Source organism: Oncorhynchus mykiss, chromosome 10, assembly GCF_013265735.2.
Source record: "Oncorhynchus mykiss isolate Arlee chromosome 10, USDA_OmykA_1.1, whole genome shotgun sequence".
NCBI classification, from domain to species: domain Eukaryota; kingdom Metazoa; phylum Chordata; class Actinopteri; order Salmoniformes; family Salmonidae; genus Oncorhynchus; species Oncorhynchus mykiss.
Window position 1 is genome coordinate 41400130 of NC_048574.1, and position 23419 is coordinate 41423548.

At 42.7% G+C, this 23419-nt stretch overlaps 1 protein-coding gene and 1 long non-coding RNA gene across 6 annotated transcripts in view; one reads left to right on the forward strand and one right to left on the reverse strand.

The window, feature by feature from the left end:
* LOC110533890 (roundabout homolog 2) overlaps positions 1-23419 on the reverse strand; it is a 184927-nt gene that overhangs the window by 143306 nt on the left and 18202 nt on the right. The window lies entirely within an intron of this gene.
* Positions 1361-4013, forward strand: LOC118966775. Its single transcript, XR_005053664.1, has 3 exons — positions 1361-1978; positions 2943-3039; positions 3688-4013. It is a non-coding gene; the product is annotated as an uncharacterized LOC118966775 (long non-coding RNA).

Here is a 23419-nt window from a genome sequence, read left to right on the forward strand (position 1 = left end):
TGTGTGTGTGTGCGTGTGTGATTGCGTGTGATTGCGTGTGTGTGTGTGTGTGTGTGTGTGTGTGTGTGTGTGTGTGTGTGTGGTGCATGTGAAAATATAGAATAGAGAATTTATGTCAACATGAAAGTTGAAAGGACGAGACCCGATGTTAGGTTTCTATGTTTGATATTAGGTGAAAGACCTAAGACACAGAGCATAGGATGGGCCTGCTGTGACTATGTCCTACCACTGTTCAGTTCAAGACTAGATGGATCATCCAAACGAGCTTTACTACAGTGAACTTGGGAAATGGTGGGCTTCTTTCATCAGTCGCCCCCGTCTCCCTTCACATCATATCTCGGTGTGCGTCATTCCCCATAATATATACAATGTGACAGGCATCTTAGCGGATCCCTATAGTGCCACCTCCATAGGAGAAATATTGGGTGCACTGCTTTCGCCCTAGGCACCATGACAGCCAGTCAGACCTACTGTCATAACTGAATTTCCAATTGGATGTTGATTCCGTATAGTAAGATTGTCAGAACTTTCCAGCATTCTTCAACAGAATCTGGAGTTACACAGTATAGTATCTCAACATTGCATATATTTCATGCAGAGAGGAGCTTGTGCAGGCTCCAGACCAGCAGCAGAGCAGAGGGCTTGCATTGCATATGGAAGCAGACACACATCAGTCACAGAGAAATGATTGCCAGAGAGCCAGGCTGAAGCTAATGAGGTTTACATAGTGAGAGAATACCAGTCAGTCAACGGAACACTGTAATTAACAACATGTGTCAATCATATGCTCTGTCTGGGAGATCTTCTATTAGAAGTGTTGGGAGGCAATTAATGCATGCAAAATAGTGTAATGCAAATTGATAAACACTTATTGTTCCTAATGAATAAATAACTTTCCATCACTTTCTGACTTTACCTTAATAAAACACTGTCTGTCTTCTAATGTTAATGAGTTGGAAATTACTGATTAATACCTGCATTATGAATGGCATGTTGATATAAGTTATTTATTCTCATTTTGTTTTATAATCCTTTTGTGTGGATGTTGCCTCCAGAACCACGTTCGAATGGGATGATTGAATGGTTATTCACGGGGGTAACATAAATTGATTTGAATGTAAAGTACAGCACAGGCTTGCATGTGTGGATGCAATGTGTGTGAATGTTTGTGCACATGCTGGCCTTTTCTACCAAGCAAAAGAGCATCCGTCACATTTCCTCCTCCTCCACCTGACTACAGGGTTAGATTACCATCTACAAAACCATTGCACACACTTTCACTCTCCTCATTAAAGGGTAGAAAGCGGGAGATTTTACTCACCGATGTAACAACACAGTGTGGTCAAAGACTTAGAAACTTGGTTGCAGTCACTATCTGGTGACGTGTAACTACAAACATAGTTACTTTTTGGGGTGATTACATATGTATTAATTTATTCCCGGATATCTTTTAAACTACCCACAACGTCATATGGAGGATCTACTCTGCTATGGAGTTCGTATGATAGCTCGGTAGCTAGCTCGAGCCTGCTGACGTTAGCCACTAGCCATGCTAGCTTGTAATGTGTTGGCAGTGGTGAGTTTACAATTCACCAATCACAAGGAAGTGTGATGTAAACAAGGAGCAGATGGAATACGTGCGGCCATGCAGCATGCACTTCACAGACTTTGTGACTCTGTTATCTAGTGGGAACCTGGTAGCACAGCAGGCTCTTGTGCCTTCTTGTCGTGGGCTCAAAACGAAAGACAAAATCATACCAGTTTGCTCTAATTGTGTAGTACCTCATCTGTTCTCCTTTTTGTTTTTTCAACTTTTCGGCATGTTGTCTGTGAAGTAGACTACATTGGCTTAGTGCTAGTGTGCTAGATGACGTAATCTACCGTCTCCCACGGTTGGCGAAGCGCCTGCCTTCCCCTCGCCTTGGTAGCTAACTTTGCCTGCACTCTTTAAAAAGCTTTACCATTTTATGGGCCCCAGGTATCAATCTGTAAATCTTCTCTCTCTTTGCTTGTAATCTTTATTTATGTTTTGGTTGTGCTGTGTTTGTTGTGTTCTAGCTGGTACCCAGCGTACCGACCATAAACGTGGTTGGCTAGGCTGACTAGGCTAATAGTTAGTCGGCTAAATAGCTAACGTTAGCTGTCTGGATAGCTTGCTGGCTAAGATAACTGCATACAGCTAATATTTTTTGATGACTGGTTCGATGCCGTTATGTATTTCCAGAACTTTCGTTTACTTTAATGTAGCTGTAAGAAAGGTGTTGATTGCAGCTGGCTGACTCATTTACTGCTAACATTAGCAGGCTAGTAGGGCTAATGTTAGCAGTATGGTTGGCTAACAACCTTGCAAGTTGATTGGTAACAATGATTTCATAAAGTATTTGCTTGTAAATTGGCTGTACATTTTATTGAAACCAGTGGTCATCAGTGCAAACGATTTGGTTTTATTTGAAGTTATACAATTTAAGTAATTTTCTACCTCAACTCACTGTTGGCTTTGCTCCCTGCTTGTGCCATCAAAGAGTGTCTTAAATAATCCCCCTCCTCACCTTGACCCCCCCCCCTCCAGTGTGGACTTTGCTGATACCTACTTTATTGAGGAAACGTGTTCTTATAATGCCTGTGATATGTGGTTGTCCCACCTAGCTATCTTAAGATGAATGTACTAACTGCACTAACTGTAAATCGCTCTGGATAAGAATGTCTGCTAAATGACTCAAATGTACAAATCTTGGATTTTCCATTGTAGGGAATAGGCTGGCTTGCCGGGTCCTCCATATTATATCACACCTTGCAAAAATATTTTCCAACATGACTTGGGCATTCTGATGGGTTTTATGTAATAACTAGAAAAATAGAAAAGAGAGGTGTAACTTTGCATTGGGACTTTTGATGTGTATACATGTGGTGACGTTTATGCTACAGTGCCTACCCTTTAACAGGCATTACAGGGCCATCAGCATGGACCTGCTTTCACCAGGGAGGCCCTGGTAGGAGCCACTAGGAGCCATTGTCAATTTGACTCTCCAGTCAAGCGTGGTAAGCTACAGGATATGTAAATGCTATCAAAGGATTGGGGTCACGTGGCCTGTTCCTCCTGACATTAAAACAAAGCAAGCCACGCACCCTTCACGGGAGGATGCCCCCCGCCACCATCCTCGGGTGGGCGGGGGGGGGGGGGGGGGGGGCTCTCATCTCCATGGCAACCACCCCCACTGCTTATCACTATCAGTTCAAATTAACTTTAATATGCAATGGGCCCCGGGGTGTGGACTCCACAGCTGACACACCTTGTGAAAACTTCTCTACGATTACCTAGAATGACAGCCACAGAGAAGGACTTGACTGAGGGGGAGATAGAGGGATTGAAATACAGTTTGTTTGATGTGGTATGACCCTGCCTAATGTAATTATCCGTATTTTTTACCCTTTGGATGGTTGCGTTGCTATTTGTGTTATGTTGTCTAAAAGACAATGAATTCCGTAGTCCTAGCTGGAGCTGTCCATGGCTCTGATCTTCCACTACTGCTGCATAACCTTGTTTCATCGTTTCATACTAATCTTTATGTCAACCAAAATATCTATCTAAGCTATAGGGAGATGTTGACTTGAGTGTGTGTCACTATATGTTGTTGTTGGTGAATCTGCTCTGTCCTGAGCTGTATGGACTATGTGTGTCTTCCTTAGGAGCTGCGCTGGCTGTACAGACCCTGATCTTCCAGACAGATACAAACAATGATAACAGCAAACTGTGCTCTGTGTCTGCCCAACATGTCCGCTTCAGTGAGCAGAAAAATGTGAAAAGCACAGCTTTCAATGACACCTCAACCCAAAAGTTAAACTGAGGGATTGTGACCAGCATCGAGTGGGACTAAGTAAGCATTTCACAGTAAGGTCCACAGCTGTTGTATTTGACGCATGTGACAAATAAAATTTGATTTGATTGATTTGTGACCTAACTCTACCTAGTTTACAGTCTGTGTTTGTTTGCTGAAATAACTACCCCTCCACCTCACCTGTCAGCCTCCTCTCTGCCTTACCCTTAGCTCATCAGGTTGACTAATGATCAGTATGCAAAGCAGGCTGGTTCCAGCACTTAGCCTAATGTATGAAAGCTTAAACTGTGATCCGTGAGCGGTGTCAAAGAACCCTGGCCTCCCTTTGAATACGCCTTATTAGCCTTTTCCCTCCACATACCCCTCTCTCCTCAACTCTCCCACCCCTCTTATTAGCAGCTGAGTAAATAGGTCCTGTAATTATGTCAAAGCACATTTTTCACATGAATCTGGACAGGGATTATGACTGGCTGCTGAGGAAAATGTTTGTCTCGGGTGAGTGGTTGGATTGTAGCAGATTATGTTGAGGTTGACAGACCTCGTCTCCTGCGGTGAGCTCTGTCAGTAAGGAATGTCTCAAACTGTTTAAGACACACAGGGGTGTAAATACGGGTAAACCTGAGGTGTAGTTTTGTATTATAAGGCCAATAGGGCCAACAATTTAAATATATTAATAGTAGGAAGCACATTCATCGTCTTTAGCTCAGGAAAGTGGGACTTTGCGGAAACACATGGCTTACATGCTAAGTAGCATAAAATTGTGTATACAGATTGTAGAATGTAATGGAAAAACACAAGCACTGTTGTGCTGAGACTGCAAAACTGCAGTGTGAGAAAAATATAAGCTTTATCTTCCAAGCTAATGTTTATATTTTCTGGCCTCCTCCTCTTGTGCTTCCTATAATTCCTCCTAAACGTGTGACGAATTGAGGAGCGAAGCCTCTACCCCTGGTTTAGAGAGTGAGGCAAAGCACACTGAGAAACATAATGTAAGCTAATGTGTGTGTGGCTGTGTCAGAATGTGTGTGAGAGCAGAGAGGAGGTGAGGATAAGAGCGACGAGAGAGTCACGAGGGAAAGAGAAAACAGGAGGAGGATGAGAGGGGCAAACACCAACACATGGCCTGCAGTGTCCAATATGACTGGATAACGATTATTTCGAGGACTACTGTATTGTGTTTCAGTGCTGTAAATAAAGTCAATTCAGTCATGCTCCACTAACCAGCTTTCTCCCTCTGACTCTCACACATAGGCTATAGCTGAGGGACATCCATAATGAATAGATAAAGTCAGTCAATGCCTTGCACCAGCACCCAGGGACCACAGATAACACACTTCCTCACCTGAATCAATTCCTGTGGTTATTGCCTGTATGTCTTAACAGAAGCCAAAAATGGATGAAATAATACAACACAGGAGATGACTTTGAATGCATCACACCAATCTATTGTTTTGATCTGAGATATGGTGCTGTTGGATATCCAATGCCCGTAGAATGAACTCTGTTTTGTGGTGTGTTCTCTGTTGATAACTCGTCACTTGTGTCTCAAAAACTCTCTTAATCTTGAAATGCATTACACAGTACCAGTCAAATGTTTGGACACACCTACAGTACTCATTCAGGGGTTTTTCTTTATTTTTACTATTTTCTACATTGTAGAATTATAGCGAAGACATCAACACTATGAAATAACACATGGAATCATGTAGTAAGCAAAAAAGTATAAAACTAATCCAACAATATTTTCAAAGTAGCCACCCTTTGCCTTGATGACAGCTTTGCACACTTGACATTCTCTCAACCAGCTTCACCTGGAGGGCTTTTCCAACAGTCTTGAAGGAGTTCCCACATATGCTGAGCACTTGTTGGCTGCACTCTGCAGTCCAACTCATCTCAAACCATCTAAATTGGGTTGAGGTTGGTTGATTGTGGTGGCCAGGTCATCAGATGCAGCATTCCATCACTCTCCATGGTCAAATAGCCCTTACACAGCCTGGAGGTGAGTTTTGGGTTATTGTCCTGTTAAAAAACAAATGATAGTCCCTCTAAGCACAAACCAGATGGGATGGCGTATCGCTGCAGAATGCTGCGGTAGCCATGCTGGTTAAGTGTGCCTTGAATTCTAAATAAATTACAGACAGTGTCACCAGCAAAGCAGGCCCACACCATCACACCTCCTCCATGCTTCACGGTGGGAACCACACATGCAGAGTTCATCCGTTCACCTTCTCTGCATCTCACAACGACACCGGTTGGAACCAAAGATCTAACATTTGGACTCATCAGACCTAAGGATACATTTCCACCGGTCTAATGTCCATTGCTCGTGTTTCTTGGCCCAAGCAAGTCTTTTCTTCTTAATGGTGTCCTTTAGTAGTGGTTTCTTTAAAGCAATTTGACCATGCTTCTACACCTGCATTGCTTGCTGTTTGGGATTTTAGCCTAGGTTTCTATACAGCACTTTGAGATATCAGCTGATGTAAGGGCTTTATAAATAGATTTGATTTGACAAAGGCCTGATTCATGCAGTCTCCTCTGAACAGTAGATGTTGAGATGAGTCTGTTACTCTGTGAAGCTTTTTCTAGGGCTGGTAACTCTAATGAACGTATCATCTGCAGCAGAGGTAACTCTGAGTCTTCCTTTCCTGTGGCGGTCCTCATGAGAGACAGTTTCATCATAGCGCTTGATGGTTTTTGCGACTGCACTTGAAGAAAGGTTCAAAGTTCTTGAAATGTTCACATTGACTGACATTCATGTCTTAAAGTAATGATGGACTGTCGTTTCTCTTTGCTTATTTGAGCTGCTCTTGACAGAATATGGACTTTGTCTTTTACCAAATAGGGCTATCTTCTGTATACCACCCCTACCTTGTTAGGACACAACTGATTGGCTATAAGAAGGAAATAAATTCCACAAATTAGCTTTTAACAAGGCACACCTGTTAATTGAAGGTGACTACCAGGTGACTTTATGAAGATGGTTGAGAGAATGCCAAAAGTGTGCAAAGCTGTCATAAAGGCAAAGCGTGGCTACTTTGAAGAATCTCAAATATAAAATATACTTGGATTTGTTTAAAAAAAAATTGTTTACTGCATGATTCCATATGTGTTATTTCCTAGTTTTGATGTTTTTATTCTACAATTAAGAAAATAGTCAAAATAAAGAAACTCTTGAATGAGTAGGAGCGTCCAAACTTTTGACTGGTACTCTATACTTGTCAATAAACATTGAGTGTACAAAACATTAGGAACACCTTCATAATATTGAGTTGCACCCCCTTTTGCCCTCAGAACAGCCTCAGTTCGTCGAGGCATGGACTCTACAAGGTATCAAGCGTTCCACAGGGATGCTGGCCCATGTTGACTCCAATGCTTCCCACAGTTGTGTCAAGTTTGCTGGATGTCATTTGGGTGGTGGACCATTCTTGACACATGGGAAACTGTTGAGCGTGAAAAACCGAGCTGAGTTGCAGTTGTTGACACACTCAAACCGGTGCGCCTGGCACCTACTACCATACCTTGTTCAAAGGCACTTCAATGTCTTATCCGTTCACCCTCTGAAAGGCACACCATGCACAGTCCATGTCTCAATTTTCTTAAGGTTTAAAAATCTTTCTTTAACCTGTGTCTTCCCCTTCATCTACACTGATTGAAGTGGATTTAATAGGCGACATCAATAAAAGATTGACGCTTTCACCTGGATTCACCTGGTCAGTCTGTGTCATGGAAAGAGCAAGTGTTCCTAATGTTTTGTACGCTCAGTGTATACATTATAAGTAAGTATCCAAAAGGTGTGGTGATATACAGTGCCTTGCGAAAGTATTCGGCCCCCTTGAACTTTGCGACCTTTTGCCACGGCCAATTTTTCAGTTTTTGATTTGTTAAAAAAGTTTGAAATATCCAATAAATGTCGTTCCACTTCATGATTGTGTCCCACTTGTTGTTGATTCTTCACAAAAAAATACAGTTTTATATCTTTATGTTTGAAGCCTGAAATGTGGCAAAAGGTCGCAAAGTTCAAAGGGGCCGGATACTTTCGCAAGGCACTGTACATAAACAGCCAAGATGGACAGTTACATGTGAAAGAGGATTTTTACATCTGTCACACCTACATTGGAAGGACAGACATTCACATTCAAAAATGAAGAGCTCAATACAGTTATTGAACATATTATCGCTCTACATTTGTAAAGTAGGATCATTAGATGCACCATTAAAACCATTTTCTAAAATATATTAATTGGGATATACGATAGATAGAGCACTGTGAATCTGTTAATTGCTTTAATAGCCTTGCTACAACTATGGATTGATTCATTGTTGCAGAATCCATCTTTCGTTCCGACTGGTCACCACCGTGCTAGAGCAGTAAAAGCCTTTCTCTCTTTTTCTCTCTCTCCCCCTTTCTCTCAGTCTATTTCTCTGATAACATACATTCTCTCACTTTGGAAAATTATAGAAGTGAGACCATACAGTATTGAGCCTGTTGGAAATGATTACAGAGAAAAGTGTCTGTACTGCACATGGAGAGGTCATCCTCTGTTGTGGAGTTTGTCTCTGCGAGGACAGTCGTTAGTCAGGAGGCTCTCGCTGGCACCAGCTGAAAAGTCTCTAATGACCCGACAAGAAGCCATCGATCAGGTGCTCAGGGCCATTGTGACTGTACCACACACACACACACACACACACACACACACCAGGGGAGAGCAGTAAGAATGTATTTGATCCCCTCTTGATATGATGATGCCCCTGATTGAACCCCTTCTCTCACATCCAGTTAGATCGATGTTACATTTTCCATTCATTATTTACCTAGCTTTATCTCCCCCCTCTGCCCTCTTCAATCACCATCAGTCCCACTGACAAGCTAGACCCTCCACTCCGCTGCCTCCGCTTCCAGATAGGTCACATTCGCACCACTACTTTTCTTGCTCTTCCTCTCTGCTAATCTCACCATCCCTTCTCCCTTCCATTCTGTTCATCTCTCTCTCTCTCTCTCTCTCGTCATATTTGGCACAGTGTTTCATAGACAAGAGAATAGCTTTCCTGCCGTCTAATGTTTGTTGTTTATGGGCTGACCTTGTTATCTGCATTTCTAACCGCAGTGAACACACAGGGCCTCAAATAAATATCATCTTGCATAATGATGATCAACCACCGCTCATCTTCTTATAGTTTTAGCCTCCCTGGCTGCATTTGAATATATTTGCATTATAATGCTGTTTACACATCGTGAATGTAACGCTGTGTGTTATTTGTCCTAATTCCAGTTTTGAGTTGGAAGCTGATCCTCAGTGGGGCCCGATGCCAGTGGAGGACTGCTGGGGAATCAGGGAGAGGAAGTCACTGGCAGGGAAGTAGTGAAAATTAACGCACATCAAAGCCTGCAATTCTGCATCTCTTATTCCCATGACACGTCTACTTACATCTGAGAGAAAGTTTGACTGAGATGTTTGGAGAGAGGGATGGAAAAGAGAAGACATGGAGAGATATGGAGTGAAGGAAAGGGAGACAGCTTGGCAGGGGGGGTGTTTCAACTCAAAGTTTGGAGAGTTGTGCAGTATTGTTTTTTGGAAATTAATTCCTTCTGTCTCTCTGGATTTTACAGATAAGAACTAATATACAGTAGGCCAAACATAAACTACCTGACAAAAAGTATGTGGACACCTGGTCGTCAAACATCTCATTACAAAATCATGGGCATTAATATGGGGTTGGTCCCCCCTTTGCTGCCATAACAGTCTCCACTCTTCTGGGATAACTTTCCACTAGATGTTGGAACATTGCTGTGGGGACTTGCATCCACTCAGCCACAAGAGCATTAGTGAGGTCGGGCACTGATGTTGGGCGATTAGGCCTGGCTTGGCAAACCCAGAATGGTGGAGCGTGATTCATCACTTCAGAGAATGCTTTTCCACTGCGGCGAGCAGTCCAATGGCGGCGAGCTTTACACCACTCCAGCCGACGCTTGTCATTGCGCATGGTGATCTTAGGCTTGTGTGCTGCTGCTCGGCCATGGACACCCATTTCATGAAGCTCCGGACGAACAGTTATTGTGTTGACATTGCTTCCAGAGGCAGTTTGAAACTTGGTAGTGAGTGTAGCAACCGAGGACAGACGCGCTATGTGCTTCAGCACTCGCGGCCCCGTTCTGTGAGCTTGTGTGGCCTACCACTTCGTGGCTGAGCTGTTGTTGCTCCTCGACGTTTCCGCTTCACCATAACACAATATCAGCTAACCCGAGGCAGCTCTAGCAGAGCAGAAATTTGACGAACTGACTTGTTGGAAAGGTGGCATCCTATGACGGTGCAACGTTGAAAGATACAGTTCTTCAGTACGGCCATTCTATTGCCAATGTTTGTCTATGTAGATTGCACGGCTCTGTGGTCGATTTTATAAAAGTTGTGGCTGAAATAGCCGAAGGGTTGTCCACATACTTTTGTCCATATAGTGTACCATATGAATTTTGTAAATAGCATTAGAAAAGGGACATTTTCTTCTCTGATATTTAGATCACACATAGTGACTGAACACAGGACACATACAGAGCCCACTGTTAACAACGGTGACATTCTTGCCCTTCCTCTCTACCTCCTCTCCTTCCATCTCCTTTTCTTCCTCTTCCCACTTCTCACCATCATCAGTGTGCCGGCAGTCTTCTCGACGGGCCCTATGTACGTTGTGCTGTAATTAAGGTGTGTGGGTGAGGTGGCTGCTCTCCTCGATTAAGAGGCATGTGTCTGGAAGGCCGCACTAATTACATATGGGGGTTTTCCACTCCCATGATGACTCTGTCACACTGCTGCAGCCGAATTAATAATGGCAGCCATCCCACCACAGGCTTTAAAAGACAACATCCTTGTACTTCAGGCCCTGAACAGAAAACACATAATTTCAGATTGTAACATCTCTCTCCTCCCTTTTACTGACTAAATGGGTAAAGAGCCATGAGACACACATAAAACATGTTTTCAGAGTGGAGTCTGACCACGACTCAAATGTTTGTTCAAAGTAGCAGTTCATGATGCAAATGAGAGAGTGTGGTGTAAAAATGGTGAACCGCTCTTTCTCGCAAGATCATTGTCTCCCTTTCACTCAGTGAAGAGGCCCGTGTTCTGGCACTTCTGTGTGTGTGCGTATTTGTATGTATGCGTCTGTTCGTGTGCAGCCTCATGTGTCCCTTGTCTCTTCCTAAAAGCTTCTATTTCACATCAGCAATCAGTGAATTGAGGAACTAGGGAAAACGTACTGTATAAACTGAACGCAACGAGAAGAGGGAATACATATTAAATGGCATAGACCCTAATCTTCGTCTTTCAACATGAGGCCTTGAGAATCTCAGTGAGACTTATAAATATTTAATGTGACACATTCTAGTGGTGGATTCTATTTGATCATTCAAATCATCACTTTAAGGATCAAAGATCTGTTATGTGCTAAATTTTTTTCCTCAGAAATCTTACATTCAGCGCAATAAAAAAAGGAAAAAGCATCAGGCTTTATCAATGCATAGCTTAACGGCTGTGCTGCCATATATCAGTCTATAATCCTAAACTACTCAAGCGCAAGGACAAACGACAAGACTAGAATGTTCCACTTTGCAATGTGTAGAGATGTGTAACAGGGTAAAGGGTAGAGATGTGTAACAGGGTAAAGGGTAGAGATGTGTAACAGGGTAAAGGGTAGAGATGTGTAACAGGATAAAGGGTAGAGATGTGTAACAGGGTAACGGGTAGAGATGTGTAACAGGGTAATGGGTAGACTTGTGCAACAGGGTAATGGGTAGAGAAGAGAAAAAGGGTAAAGATGTGTAACAGGGTAAAGGGTAGAGATGTGTAACAGGATAAAGGGTAGAGATGTGTAACAGGGTAACGGGTAGAGATGTGTAACAGGGTAATGGGTAGACTTGTGCAACAGGGTAACGGGTAGAGATGTGCAACAGGGTAATGGGTAGAGAAGAGAAAAAGGGTAAAGATGTGTAACAGGGTAAAGGGTAGAGATGTGCAACAGGGTAAAGGGTAGAGATGTGTAACAGGGTAACGGGTAGAGATGTGTAACATGGTAGTGGGTAGAGATGTGCAACAGGGTAGTGGGTAGAGATGTGCAACAGGGTAGTGGGTAGAGATGTGCAACAGGGTAAAGGGTAGAGATGTGCAACAGGGTAAAGGGTAGACTTGTGCAACAGGGTAATGGGCAGAGATGTGCAACAGGGTAATGGACAGAGAAGAGCAACAGGGTAGAGATGTGTAACAGGGTAATGGGTAGAGATGTGTAACAGGTTAGTGGGTAGAGATGTGCAACAGGGTAGTGGGTAGAGATGTGCAACAGGGTAGTGGGTAGAGATGTGTAACAGGGTAGTGGGTAGAGATGTGTAACAGGGTAATGGGTAAAGATGTGTAACAGGGCAGTGGGTAGAGATGTGCAACAGGGTAATGGGTAGAGATGTGCAACAGGGTAATGGGTAGAGATGTGCAACAGGGTAGTGGGTAGAGATGTGCAACAGGGTAATGGGTAGAGATGTGTAACATGGTAGTGGGTAGAGATGTGCAACAGGGTAGTGGGTAGAGATGTGTAACAGGGTAGTGGGTAGAGATATGCAACAGGGTAAGCACTGATACAATACATAGTAACAAGAGACTATTGATATGCCAATGTAAATAGATAATGTACTCTATTCATACTATTATGTTGTGTTTAGGTATACACACACTCATAGACACGCAAATGTCAAATACAGTTAGAGGGCATTTCAAACACCATGGTACGGTGGAAAACTATTTCTTGATAAGCTTAATCTGAACTAAAAACACAAATTGGAAAATGTTAAATATTGTATAATGGGATATACAAAGAGTCATGAGAGTATGGATTGTGGCAAAAGATACAGAGACCATAAATAAATCAAATGAATACAGTACAGTTGTGGAGACTGGTAGTATTCAGAGAGTTGTCCACTGTGGCCCTTCGTTACAACATTTTGCCTTAAGATACAGATAAATAAATCAGCACTCATTTATTCATTTATAATAAATACTAGGAGTCCATGATTTTCATGACAGTGTGTATTTATTCATGTTTTAATACCAAAGTTAGCTTAAGGAGGTATACGCTGTGATGAAATGTTAATGCTTAGAGAAAATACTGTTTTGGTTACAGCATGAAGTAATACAGGCTGTGACAGCAGCGTCCCTCCACACCCCAGTGAGCATGACAGGCCCCAGTGGCCCAGTCCAGTACTCCGTGTACTGGTGCACAAGACATGGAGTTTCATCAATAGGGAGAGGACTGGACTAAGACTGGACTCTCTGGAGAGATGGAGAGGAAGAGAGAGACATACTAAGACTGGACTGTCTGGAGAGATTGTTCTTTTTCTTATTTATTTCACGTTTATTTAACCAGATAGGCTAGTTGAGAACAAGTTCTCATTTACAACTGCGAATTGGCCAAGCTAAAGCAAAGCAGTTCGACAGAGACAACAACACAGAGTTACACATGGAATAAACAAACATGCAGTAAATAATACAGTAGAAAAAAGTGTATATACAGTGTGTGCAAATGAGGTAAGATAAAGGAGGTAAGGCAATAAATAGGCCATGGTGGCGAAGTAATTACAATATAGCAATTAAACACTGGAATGGTAGATGTGCAGAAGATGAATGTGCAAGTAGAGATACTGGGGTGCAAAGGAGCAAGATAAATAAATAAATACAGTATGGGGATGAGGTAGTTGGATGGGCTATTTACAGATGGGCTATGTACAGGTGCAGTGATCTGTGAGATGCTCTGACTGCTGATGCTTAAAGCTAGTGAGGGAGATATGAGTCTCCAGCTTCAATGATTTTTGCAGTTCGTTCCAGTCATTGGCAGCAGAGAACTATAAGGAAAGACGGCCAAAGTAGGAATTGGCTTTGGGGGTGGTGACCAGTGAGAATTACCTGCTGGAGCACGTGCTACGGGTGGGTGTAAATGACATTGCTGAAGTCGAGGATCGGTAGGATGGTCAGTTTTACGAGGGTATGTATGGCAGCATGAGTGAAGGATGCTTTGTTGCGAAATAGGAAGCCGATTCTAAATTTCATTTTGGATTGGAGATGCTTAATGTGAGTCTGGAAGGAGAGTTTACAGTCTAACCAGACACCTAGGTATTTGTAGTTGTCCACATATTCTAAGTCAGAACCGTCCAGAGTAGTGATGCTGGACGGGCGGGCAGTTGCGGGCAGCGATCGGTTGAAGAGCATGCATTTAGTTTTACTTGCATTTAAGAGCAGTTGGAGGCCACGTACGGAGAGTAGTATGGCATTGAAGCTCGCCTGGAGGTCAGTTAACACAGTGTCCAAAGAAGGGCCAGAAGTGTACAGAATGGTGTCGTCTGCATAGAGGTGGATCAGAGAATCACCAGCAGCAAGAGCGACATCATTGATGAATACAGAGAAGAGAGTCGGCCTGAGAATTGAAACCTGTGTTACCCCCATAGAGACTGCCAGACGTCCGGACAACAGGCCCTCCGATTTGACACACTGAACTCTATCAGAGAAGTAGTTGGTGAACCAGGCGAGGCAATCATTTGAGAAACCAAGGATGTTGAGTCTACCAATAAGAATGTGGTGATTGACAGAGTCGAAAGCCTTGGCCAGTAATGCACAGTAATGTCTCTTATCGATGGCGGTTATGATATCGTTTAGGACCTAGAGAGTGGCTGAGGTGCACCCATGACCAGCTCTGAAACCAGATTGCATAGTGGAGAAGGTACGTTGGGATTCGAAATGGTCGGTAATCTGTTTGATAACTTGGCTTTCGAAGACCTTAGAAAGGCAGGGTAGGATAGACATAGGTCTGTAACAGTTTGGGTCTAGAGTGTCTCCCCCTTTGAAGAGGGGGATGACTGCGGCAGCTTTCCAATCTTTGGGAATCTCAGACGATACGAAAGAGATGTTGAACAAGCTAGGAATAGGGGTTGCAACAGCAGATAACTTTAGAAAGAGAGGGATTGTCTAGCTAGATTGTCTAGCTCAGCTGATTTGTAGGGGTCCAGATTTTGCAGCTCTTTCAGGACATCAGCTATCTGGATTTGGGTGAAGGAGAAATGTGGGAGGCTTGGGTGAGTTGCTGTGGGGGGTGCAGGGCTGTTGACCAGGGTAGGAGTAGCCAGGTGGAAAGCATGGCCAGCTGTAGAAAAATGCTTATTGGAATTCTCAATTATAGTGGATTTATCAGTGGTAACAGTGTTTCCTAACCTCAGTGCAGTGGGCAGCTGGGAGGAGGTGCTCCTATTCTCCATGAACTTTAAAGTGTCCCAGAACTTCTTTGAGTTTGTGCTACCGGATGCAAATTTCTGCTTGAGAAAGCTAGCCTTTGCTTTCTTAACTGCATGGGTATATTGGTTCCTAACTTCCCTGAAAATGTGCATATCACGGGGGCTATTCGATGCTAATGCAGAACGCCATAGGATGTTTTTGTGCTGGTCAAGGGCAGTCAGATCTGGAGAGAACCAAGGCTATATCTGTTCCTGGTTGTATTAAGGGCATGCTTATTTAAGATGGTGAGGAAGGCACTTTTAAAGAATAACCAGGCATCCTCTACTGATGGGATGAGGCCAATATCCTTCCAGGATACCCGGGCCAGATCCATTAGAAAGGCAAGATCGCTAATGTGTTTTAGGGAGCGTTTGACAGTGATTAGGGGTGGTCGTTTGACCGCAGACCCATTACGGATGCAGGCAATGAGGCAGTGATTGCTGAGATCTTGGTTGAAAACAGCAGAGGTGTATTTGTAGGGCAAGTTGGTTAGGATGAAATATATGAGTGTGCCCGTGTTTATTGATTTGGGGTTGCACCTGGTGGGTTCATTGATAATTTGTGTGAGATTGAGGGCATCAAGCTTAGATTGTAGGATTGCCGGGGTGTTAAGTATGTCCCAGTTTATTTCACCTAGCAGCACGAGCTCTGAAGATAGATGGGGGGCAATCAATTCACATATGGTGTCCAGGGCACAGCTGGGGGCAGTGGGTGGTCTGTAGCAAGTGGCAATAGGGAGAGACTTGTTTCTGGAAAGGTGGATTTTTAAAAGTAGAAGCTCGAAATGTTTGGGTACAGACCTGGATAGGATGACAGAACTCTGCAGGCTACCTCTGCAATAGATTGCAACACCGCCTCCTTTGGCAGTTCTATCTTGTCAGAAAATGTTATAGTTAGGGATGGAAATTTCATGGGTTTTGGTGGTCTTCCTAAGCCAGGATTCAGACACGTCTAGTATATCCGGGTTGGCAGAGTGTGCTAAAGCAGTGAATAAAAAAAACTTAGGGAGGCTTCAATGTTAACATGCATGAAACCAAGGCTTTTACGGTTACAGAAGACAACAAATGAGAGCACCTGGGGAATAGGAGTGGAGCTAGGCACTGCAGGACCTGGATTAACCTCTACATCACCAGAGCAACAGAGGAGGAGTAGAATAAGGGTGCGGCTAAAAGCCATAAGAACTGGTCGTCTAGTACGTTCGGAACAGAGAGTAAAATGAGCAGGTTTCTGGGCTCGATAGAATAGATTCGAGGCAAAATGTACAGACAAAGGTATGGTAGGATGTGAATACAGTGGAGGTAAACCTAGGATTTGAGTGATGATGAGAAAGATATTGTCTCTAGAAACATAATTTAAATCAGGTGATGTCACTGTGTGTGTGGGGGGTGGAACTAAAGGGTTGGCTAAGGCATATTGAGCAGAGCAAGAGGCTCTACAGTGAAATAAGACAATAATCATAAGATTGCGAGGAAGAGAGAGACATACAAAGGCTGGACTGTCTGAAGAGATGGAGAGGAAGAGAGAGACATTCTAAGACTGGAATGTCTGAAGAGATGGAGAAGAAGAAAGAGACATACTAAGACTGGACTGTCTGGAGAGATGGAGAGGAGGAGAGAGACATACTAAGACTGGACTGTCTGGAGAGATGGAGAGGAGGAGAGAGACATACGAAGACTGGACTGTCTGAAGAGATGGAGAAGAAGAAAGAGACATACTAAGACTGGACTGTCTGGAGAGATGGAGAGGAGGAGAGAGACATACAAAGACTGGACTGTCTGAAGAGATGGACTGTCCAGAGATGGAGAGGAAGAGAGAGACCTACAGTGCTAATTATGGAATGTCTGGAGAGATGGAGAAGAAGAAAGAGACATACTAAGACGGGACTGTCTGGAGAGATGGAGAGGAAGAGAGAGACATACAAAGACTGGACTGTCTGGAGAGATGGAGAAGAAGAGAGAGACATACTAAGACTGGACTGTCTGGAGAGATGGAGAGGAGGAGAGAGACATGCAAAGACTGGACTGTCTGAAGAGATGGAGAGGAAGAGAGAGACAAACTAAGACGGGACTGTCTGGGGAGATGGAGACGAAGAGAGAGACATGCAAAGACTGGACTGTCTGGGGAGATGGAGAGGCATACTAAGACTGGACTGTCTGGAGAGATGGAGAGGAAGAGAGAGACATACTAAGACTGGACTGTCTGGAGAGATGGAGAGGAAGAGAGAGACATTAAGACGGGACTGTCTGGAGAGATGGAGAGGAAGAGAGAGACATACTAAGACTGGACTGTCTGGAGAGATGGAGCGGAAGAGAGAGACATACTAAGACTGGACTGTCTGGGGAGATGGAGATGAAAAGAGAGGCATGCTAAGACTGGACTGTCTGGAGAGATGGAGAGGAAGAGAGAGACATACTAAGACTGGACTGTCTGGAGAGATGGAGAGGAAGAGAGAGACATTAAGATGGGACTGTCTGGGGAGATGGAGACGAAGAGAGAGACATTAAGACGGGACTGTCTGGGGAGATGGAGACGAAGAGACACGTTGGAGGGTATGAGCATCAGAGAGGGGTTGTGCAGTGAAAGCATTCTCTGGTCACTCACTCTCCACAGAGTTATTGCTCATGACATTTAATTGCGGGAGAAGCGCGCTACTTCATATATTATATCCTAGGGCATGTAATCAGGCTCAGACGAGAGGGAGGAACATTTGTTTGTATGTCATATCCTGCAGCATAGCATCAGTCCTCAAACAAAGGAAAATACCACACGCTAACCTGTACACTTAAATATGTATCTTCCTCCTCTACCTCCTACCGTTTTTAAATGATCTATGATTTAAAAAAAAATCTAAAGTAAGATCCAAATCAAAGAATCAAAACTGGCACTACATAGGAATACTGTATATTTCCCATACAGTACAGTAGACTACATATGTTTCCCATACAGTACAGTAGATTACATACGATATCAGGTGCCGATAGAGTACGATCTTCATACTATGTAATAACAATTGTCTTTCTTCTATAACTCTCAAAACAAAAACAAAAAGTCAATCTAATTAAGCACAATTTTATAGGCTGACCCACATAGTCCAAAGCACAAGCAGGAAGAAATGCTAAGTTTCGCAAACTGCTTTACTGTGAAGGAACAGTCACATAGCCTCCAGTGTTAGCATATTCATGGCTCCTTTCGCAGGATGTACTCAAGCACAGGGTAGAGGATTTAAGATCCCAACCCAGCTGCTGTACCTTCTGCAAAACGTTGCTGCATTTCTAAACCTTACATTACTGGCCTTGTGAAAAGGCTACTAAAAGCACTTCCAGTAACTGGCTGGTGCACTGAGCCTGGCCTGGGGTGAAGAATGGGGCAGGAGATAGAGAGACATTCTCAGGCTGTGGCTGGGAGGCACTGGGTGGCCGCTGGTGGCGGTACATTTGTGTCACACATAAATTTGTCATGGTTGCTGCTTTTTTCCTTTAATCTCCGTTGTGCACGTGCGGGTGCTTTTGTGTGTATGAGTGTGTGTTCATATGTGCGTGGGTGCATACTTCAGTGTGTCTGTGTATGGTAGTACTCAGGCAGGGTTTGAGTGAGCAGTGTGAGTCAGCTCCACCCACCCTGCAGAGTAGGTTTTTCCATTATTAAACACCAACATCTGTAGTGACTTTTGGGCTTCTTAATCCTCCCTGATATGAGGCTGAATTCTGCTCATTCGGCATAGAGCTTCTTAGAGTGGCCTGACAAAATCCCCCGTTACTGTAAGTTCCTGCACGTTACTCTGACTCAGACTCCCCTTCTATTTCTTATTTTTTTCCCAATTCATCCTTCTTTCCAATTAATTTTCTTTATCATTAAAAGTTAACTTTCCTTCTCTCCCACCTCCCACTTGTCATGCCCCTCTGTTTTCATATGAATGTGCAACACACACCCCTCCTCACATATCCATCCTCATCCAACACCATCTCCCTAGTGAGCGAGAATGTTTGTTTTCTTCATCTCTTTTTTTGTTCTACCTGGCTCTCTTCATTTTGCAGTGCTGAATAATTTAAGATGTTGATTCCCAAATCATGAAACTTTAATGTAAAATGAATTCATAATTAATGCTGAAGGATTTTCTCTCGGAAGGTATATTTTCCTTCTCAATCATTCGTGATGGAGGATGATGGCAGTGAACAGACAGGTCTGGTGTGGATCATCTGATAGGCAAAAAGGTCCCATGTCCATCAGATGCACTCTCACATCAAGGCTGCCTAACCGTGTGTCTGTCTGCTGTACAGCACATCTGCGAAGCAACTTGTAACCAATGTAACCAATGTAACCAATGTTCCCTCTAAACTGCAGTGCATGCCTGGGGCGGCAGTAGGTCCGAGACTGCCAGGCAGCTCCCCCTGGACTGCCTCTCAGCCCACAGAGAAGCACGAGATTGAACTTCACTCAACTTTTTAGAGCATTTGTCATCGACTGGTCAACCACCAAGGCATTCCTAGTCGATCGCCAAACATTTCTGTAAAAAACAATGACAATGACTTGTGTTCCTATTGTTTTTTTATTCATCCCCGGCTGTTGGCTGACCTGCGCGCCAGGTAGGCAAACTTTTGCCATTTAAACAATTTCATGTCTGAAGGTACAACCTCTGCCTTCCCAGTGCACTATAGGCCTACCGCTGGCCAATTGGATGGCTCAGATTACCGTGTCTGCAGAAAGGCAGCAGGCATAAAAGAAAGCTACAGCAAAGTTGATACTGTGAGATTTCAAAATGTTTAAAACCATGACTAGAAAGAGACCGTCAACGAATACAGCAAAGAGCTGCTTGGGTATTTTTTCATATCAAGGAATATTTCACTTGTTCTGTTCATAGGACCAACAACATGATTTTGTGCACGAGGAAGAAATAATGGGATGCTGCAAGATAGTTTCAGAGGAGGAAAGGGAGAGAGGAGGGATGTTGAGAGGCGGACCCTCAGTCTGCTGCTCTCTCCCTCTGCTGAGACTGACCATCAGATGCTGGCACCATCAGCCCAGTAAAATATAAATAAAAAGCTAATTATTTAAAATGATTTATTCAGCTGTGCCTCACAAGTAAAACAACAACGGATCTATTACCAATGTGATCATATAGCCTACCTCCAGGTTTTGTAGTATAATTTTAAAAAATGCCCATGAATGACAATGCATTGGCAAGTCAATTCAAGCAAAGCCAATATGCGGTGAAAATGCATGGACCTATAGTTTACTGCACAAACGTCATTGCTACAGTACTGTTTAAAATTGGTTAAGAGGTTTGAATGTTGCATAGGCTTACATTTTTTAATTAATGATTAAAAAATCTGAGCTGTAGATCTCGTCTTGCATTTTCACTCAGAAAGTGATCTTGACTCAGAAAAGTTTGGTGACCACTGTTCAAGAGTTTTCCCTGTTGACACTATCAACATTTCCCTTTACTGTGGCAATTGAACGAATCAACACAATATTAGCCGCTTTTAATGCAACATACTGAAACAAACTATGAAAGACATTTTGCTGTAGGCAGAACGCATCAAAGTGCGATTCTATTACACTTACACACACAACTCAGCCCGTACTCTATACAGACTGGTGCGGAATAATCAGAGCTAAAGTAGGCTTATATATGCAAATAGACCATTGCCATATATGGATCTGTGCCATTTACTTTGAACTGGACTGTGTTTACAGCATGAGCGATCTGAGTAGATGCACTTGTTTTGAGATCAAAGCCGAGAGCTGCATGTAGCCACGCGTGCACATTTTGTTCATATCCTTTGCTACTTAGTGAGGTATTAGCACAGTTATACATTGTAGAATAATAGTGAATACATCAAAACTATGAAAAAACACATGGAATCATGTAGTAACCAAAAAAGTGTTATATATTATTATTATTTTATTTCTAATATTCTTCAAAGTAGCCACCCTTTGCCTTGATGACAGCTTTGCACACTCTTGACATTATCTCAACCAGCTTCACCTGGAATGCTTTTCCAACAGTTTTGAAGGAGTTCCTACATGTAATTTCATAGTTTTGATGTCTTCACTGTTATTCCACATTAAAGAAAATAGTAAAAATAAAGAAAAACCCTTGAATGAGTAGGTGTGTCCAAACTTTTGACTGGTAATGTAGATCATTTGTAGTCAGCAATAGGGGACTGATTGCTTCCTACAAGAGTACAAAATACGTACGTTTCAAATCAAATTATATTTGTCACATACACGTGTTTAGCAGATGTTATTCTAGTCATCTTTGAAAGAAAGTCAGGTAAAGAGGTTTTTTTGTGTGTCTTAAAAGGGGATTTTTTGTATTTTGAGACAGGCTTGAAAAAGCTAAGTAGCCGATAGGCAAAGGGTAGCATAATTTGTAGTAATGAGTGGTAATAAGTAATAAGTGGTTTCTTGCATCAAACAACACAAAAACATGTTCCGTCACCTCCTTGTCTGAAGGTCAAGTGGATAAACAGGTTAATGTCAAGTATGTTTTTTTTAAAGTGTCATGGAATGTATTCCTACATTGAACACCACACATTGGCTGTTACTGTAGGATGAATGATAGAACAGCTATTTCCATGTTAAAATGTTATGGGATGTATTTTATTCATTATGATCAAATAGCCACAGTAGCCTATTTGGCCACTGTTAAAACTGTAACTTAAATTGTGTACAGCCTCAGTGTTCATAGTAAACGCGCCCTGGAACCTCCACAGAATTTTCACAATGTTCAAGACCTGCAATTTGCTCAGTGCCGTGATTTGCTCATGTTCCCTTTGCTCAGAGGGAACATTGAAAGTAACTGTCACACCCTGACTTGAGACATCTCTGTTTTCTATATATTTTGGTTAGGTCAGGGTGTGACTAGGGTGGGTACGCTAGTTTTTGTATTTTCTAGTTTTTTTTGTATGTCTAGGTGTTTTGTAGGTTTAGGGGGGTTTGTATGTCTATGTTGGCCTGATATGGTTCCCAATCAGAGAAAGCTGTTTATTGTCTCTGATTAGGGATCATATTTAGGTAGCCCTTTTCCCACTTTCTGGTGTAGGATCTTGTTTACATTTAGTTGCCTGAGTGCACAGTCCAGTAGCTTCACGTTGCGTTTGCGTTTGTGTTTGTGTTTGCGTTGTTTTGTTTTGCTGAGTTTCGGTTTTATTAAAAACATGTGGAACTCTACTCACGCTGCGCCTTGGTCTAGTCATTACGACGATCGTGACAGTAACTAAGTCAAAAATACTTTGAAGATACTACTTATGTATTTTGGGGGGGGATATCTGTACTTTACTATTTATATTTTTGTCAACTTTTACTTTTACTCCACTACATTCTGAAGCAGGTTACTAAATAAATACAAATTATACACATTTTTGCTGTCTGGTTTTCTTAATATACAATATTTTAAATGATTTATAGAATTTACTTTTGCTTTTGATACTTAAGTATATTTTAGCAATTACATTTACTTTTGATTAAGTACTGTACATCAAAAATACATTTAGGCTTTTACTCAAGTGACTCATTTTTACTTGAGTCATTTTCTACTAGCGTTTCTTTACTTTTACTCAAGTATGACAATTGGGTACTTATTCCGCAACTGATGCAAATCACCTTTGGCCAATAGGTTCAACTCAAATATCCCCATCCATTATTTAACGTGAATAGAGTGTATTGATTTTACAAAGCAGTGGCGTTTATGTGGAAAGAAGTAGTGTGATAGCATAGCTGTAGCAAACCAAATCAAATGGTATCTGTCACATGCCCCGAATACAACTGGTGTAGACCTTACCATGAAATGTTTACTTCCACGACTTTAACCAACAATGCAGTTCAAGAAATAGAGTTAAGAAAATATTTACGAAATAAACTAAAGTAAAAATGTAATTAAAAGTAACATAATGAGCCTATGTACAGGGGGTACCGATGCCGAGTCAGTCTATGACTTAGATGACTAGAGTCTGACAATTTTTGGGGCCTTCCTCTGACACCGTCTAGTATGTAGGTCCCGGGTGGCAGGAAGCTTGACCCCAGTGATGTACTGGGCCATACGCATTACCCTCTGTAGTGCCTTACGGTCAGATGCCAAACAGTTGCCATACCAGGCGGTGATGCAACCGGTCAAGATGCTCTCGATGGTGCAGCAGTAGAACTTTTGGAGGATCTGGGGACCCATGACAAATCTTTTCCCACTTCCTGATGGTGAAAAGGTGTTGCAGTGCCCTCTTCACAACTGTCTTGGTGTGTTTGGAACATGATAGTTTGTTGGTGATGTGGACACCAAGCAACTTGAAATTC